Below are 5,000 nucleotides of genomic sequence, written 5' to 3' on the forward strand. Positions count from 1 at the left end.
AACCCTTCATACCAATTGTCATTATCCAGCTCCCTTACTCTCCGGGGAGTTTGTCCCCATTTCCCCTTCACTACTCATTAAAAATCGGCCTTGTGCCTAATTTGTTCGGTGGGGGAGCAAATAAATACCCTTGGCCTTCGGTCCGGAATCAAAGTGTAGTATCTGTTCTGCAGATGCTGCACTTAAAGTAATTTGTCCCAGTCAATGGAGGGGAAACCCTCTATAATGGGACAATTACTATTTTTGGACCCAACCAGAGAGCCCCTTTGCCCTTTTTTTTCGGGGAGCTGGTTTAACCCCACTTTAAAAACGACCTTATGTCACATTTTGCTTTGGTGGGAAAGCAAATAAATACTAATAGTAGGAGCACGAGGAAAAATATCGAAAAAAAATTGAAAAAAAGAAATGGGAGAGATTAGAATCAAAGGGATGACTGAGAACATACAACGGATAACAATAATGACAACGGCTGAAATTTTAAATAAAACCCATTGAATGCGGAAACCAACACACCTGAGCAACAGAAACGTTTACAGCTGCAAAACACAAAGGAACATCACATCGAATCATGAAAACTGAAACTGTGTAATTGTAAGTTTCACCCCCTGTGCCCCTGCGTTCCCCTTGCCCCTTTTTCCCCTGTGTATGTCACCATAAAATGGCACTACACCAAATAAGTGAGGATGGTTAATGAGGATAGAGACCACAGAGAGAAAGCACTAGCCAGACCTCCGTTGGATGAGTTTAAATAGGACTGGGACCTTGAAGAGGCTTACTGCCACCCAAATTCCAGTAAAGTCCAATGCTCGCTACCAATGAGAAGTCAATGGTAAGCAGCTGTTGTAATAGCGCAAATTCATTTGCAAACGTTATCGAGAGCGGTGAAGAGTACTGGAAATCTGGGGAGACTTGTTGTCACTTAGACTCCAGAGAAGACCATAGGTTGTTCTCAAACAGAAATCTTTGATGATGGCCTGTGTGACTACTACCAGTGAGTAAATAAAAATATAATTATTACTAGTAAAATATCATAACAATAATTCACTAACATCAAACACGATTGTGCATTCATTTTTTTTTCTTCTTTCGTGGACTGTTATCCTTATCTTCATAATTACTGCTGTTTCACAACGTTTCGGTTAACTCATCCTCTGACCTTCTTCGGGTGATTAACAATCTAGTTCATAAATCGCTTGACCAACTGTAAATAAACTTGATTAAAGAATCGGTCATTTTAACTTTGAACTCGTTTTTATTTTGGAAAAAGTTAATGAAAATGTCAAAAAGACAAAAGTCATTTTTGTTCGATAACGTCGACCTCATTTGTCGTAGAAACTCCCTACAAAGCAAATCGTGTAGCTTATGGATTCTAACATCTTATCTGGCATTGGCGGAATTTATTTTTTTAATGTATTACTTGAATCTGATGTTGTTTGCTGCCGTTTGGCTCATGGAAAAATTTCGGTTTGATAAGATTAATAAGTTTTTAAGTGCTCTTTCCTCTTCCCTGCAACCTCTTTCCCACAGAAGAGTCGTTGCGAACCTGTATCTGCTTTATCATTATTTTCATGATAAGTGCTCGTCTGAGCTTCAATCTATGGGCCCCCCTCGTCAAACTTTCACGAAAAGCACTAGTTTATCCAGAACCATTATCAATAATTTCCCACACTTTTTATCTGTGCCTAAATCTAAACATAGATTCCATGAACAAAGTTTCTTTCTTAGAACTGCACGCCTGTGGAACTCTGTTTCGTTTTCCTGCTTTCCAATTGACTACAATATGGTTGTCTTCAAGTCTAACGTAAACAAGTTCTTGATGAACCATCTCCCTAAGTAATCCAATTTACAAAATTTCCACTACTTATGTTTACTAGGCTATAATCGCATTGATTAATGTATACCCATTAACCCTTATCCTCGAGTGGCCTCAGGACCTTGATAAGTAGTGACTCCTTTGTAAAAAAAAAACTTCAGGGCATTTATTCTTTTTTCGACGGGATAGGAATACTGAGTCTTGTAACATATCCACAGTAATTACTGCCTTCCATAGTTGTCGCACCACGTTTTTGGCCAACTAATCCTATCGCCTACTTGGGTAGGATTGAACCCGCTATCTTAAGACAATGCTCACCTGATAGGTCCTGAACTGTCATCTAGGCTTCAGCCTCTGTCCCATCGACGAGGTGTTGCATCCCTCTGCCTGTTCTACAAATACTTTAATGGTGAATGCTCTGACGAACTGCAAACACTTGTACCTCCCCGACGTAACTACCCCCGACAAACCCGACAAGCTACTAAGCCTCATCCCTTTACAGTGGAGATCCCTAGGTGCAAGAAAGCCTTTTACTCCAATAGTTTCTTCCTCAGAACTGCGGGTCTTTGGAACTCCCTTCCGGGATTCTGCTTTCCCAACTGCAATGATATGCAGAAGTTCAAGTGTAATGTTAACAAACATTTTTCTACTCTTCTCCCCTCATAATGACCCCGCTAATTAAGTCCCTGATAGTAGCCCCCTGCTTCAAAGTGGCACTGTGCCTTGTTTGGGGTGAAAATCGAATAAAAGAAAAAAGAAAAGAAAAAGCCGTAGAGACTCGACGCTACTATCTACTGCAGAGGGCGATCAAGGTGGGATATTATTGGTCTTACAAATCTGATTTTGTGTTCTTATCTGTTTTTTAAATTTCGCGTCCCTGCCGTATTGTATTATTTTATTATTTTTTTATTTTAACGTCGACATACAAAACAAACAAACCAAACAAGATGAATAAAAATGTTAAAATATCAAAAACATTTGTTGCATAAAATATATAAAATTCGTTTTACCAAAATAAACCGAATTCAGCATAAAGTACTTAAAAAAAGAGCTGATATGCCGTAAAACAAAACAACCTTACCAAACACCATATTGGTTGGTTGGTTCGTTGGTTTTTTTGTTTTTTTTTTTGCTTTTTTTTTATTTTTACACAGTGGTCACCACTTATCAAGGCCCGGAAGCCACTCATGGATAAGGCTTATTGCAAGTACATTACGTTAGTGTGGAGATTTGATGAAGTGTTTACTTAAGGGGGCGGTTCATTAAGAATTTGTTAACGTTGGATTTGAACACATCCAAGTTGCAGTCAGGTGGGAAGCAGGCAGACGGAACAGAGTTCCACAGGCGTGCAGTTCTAAGAAAGAAGCTTTGTTCATGGAATCCATGTCTTGATTTAGGCACAGAGTGGGGGAAATTTTTCACAGTGGATTCAGCTAGACGGGTGTTTTTCGTGAAAGATTGGCGAGGGGGGACGAGGGATTGGAGTTCAGACGAGCACCTTCCATGGAAATAACGATAAAACAAGGATAGGCTCGCAACGTCTCTTCTGTGGGAGAGAGGTTGCAGGGTAGAGAAAAGGGCATCCCCCACTAAGCCACAAAGTCTATTTTATACTCTGTCAAGGCATGATAGGCTGTTTTTAGCAGCTCCTGCCCAGATATGGCAACAGTATTCCATCCTTGGACATACTTGGCTTTTATATAGATAGAGAATTGCATCAGTAGTGAGATATTCTCTGGAGCGGTAGAAGGATCCCACCATCTTTCCAGTGACCTTGGCAACAGACTTGATGTACGTGTTCCATTTACGATCAGGAGTAAAGGTCAAACCCAAAAGCTTGTCAAAACACAGAGCCTCTCCCAGACGAGAGCCATCCATCCCAATTGATGCCAGTTTTACGGCATATCAACCCTTTTCAGGTTATATAATGTCGAATTCAGTGATTTTGATAAAAAAAAAATTTAATAAAAAATATTTTCTTTTTCAGTCATTTTCCATTTAACCCATAATTGGGACCCTAACAGGTACTACCACTCCGGGTCAGAGTGGACCTGGGAGCAATGGCAATTAAAGGGTGGCTCCACACTCCCTAAGGCCTGCAAGCTGGGGCCTCATCATCGGATATAGCTTAAGGTCATATCCAGGACTCCAAATACAATGGATAAATATTTGAAGATATAAAGAACTTGAAGAATAAAACGGTTACCAAAATGACCCGGCCATGTCGGTGGAGCATTAGAATACGCCGACTGCCCCCTGCAGAGGGTAAAAGTCCCTCAATGGGGGTCTTGGATATGACCTTAAACTATATCCAGTGGTGAGGCCCCAGCTTGTGGGCTTTGGGGAGTGTGGGGCCACCCTTTAAATACCATTGCTCCCAGGTCCACTCTGACCCGGAGTGGTAGTACCTGTTAGGGTCCCAACTATGGGTTAAATAGAAACCGACGTGAAAACAACAAATATATTCTATTAAAAAAAATTTTCTTCAAAATCTTTAGATTCGGCATTAAATAACCCGAAAAGGGTTGATATGCCGTAAAACAAAAACAACCAACCAACCAACCAACCAACCAAAATGACCAGATCAAAATTAAATAAAAGAATTGACATGTTGCAAAACAAAAAAAAATTTTTTTTTTAAAAACTGTTGCAATATTTTTTTATATATATTTAGAGGGTATGATCACCGAAAGTTGGAAGATTCTACTTATAGGCACTGACAATAGGAACTGACCAATCAAATGGAGGCACGTTCTGCTAGCAACCAATCAGAAACCAGAATTGCCCCATAAAAATAATGAATCTTTTAGCATTCCCGCACATAATTTTTTCATGTCAACACGGGAAAGATCCATTGCTTTTTGCCTGTAAAATTATAAAGTTCGTAACTTATACAGAACAGGTACCCACTGAACACTCTTCATCTACAGGATTTGTGCAGATTAGCTACCGAATGTTAACTCTTCATTTTCAAGACTTGTACAGATTAGCTACCCATCGGAAACTCTTCTGACATTAAACATGGATTTCAAATTAATACAAACCAAACACCATGATTAAATATTTGAAGATATAATGAACTTGAAGTATAAAAACGATCGAATTAAACAACACAAAAAGGTTGTGCTATGTTGATTATTCTCATCTTGAGTGTTGTTAGCACAACGATTCAATCGCTACAACCTGC

Source organism: Euprymna scolopes, chromosome 30 (assembly GCF_053919585.1).
Source record: "Euprymna scolopes isolate OS-2025 chromosome 30, ASM5391958v1, whole genome shotgun sequence".
NCBI lineage: Eukaryota > Metazoa > Mollusca > Cephalopoda > Sepiida > Sepiolidae > Euprymna > Euprymna scolopes.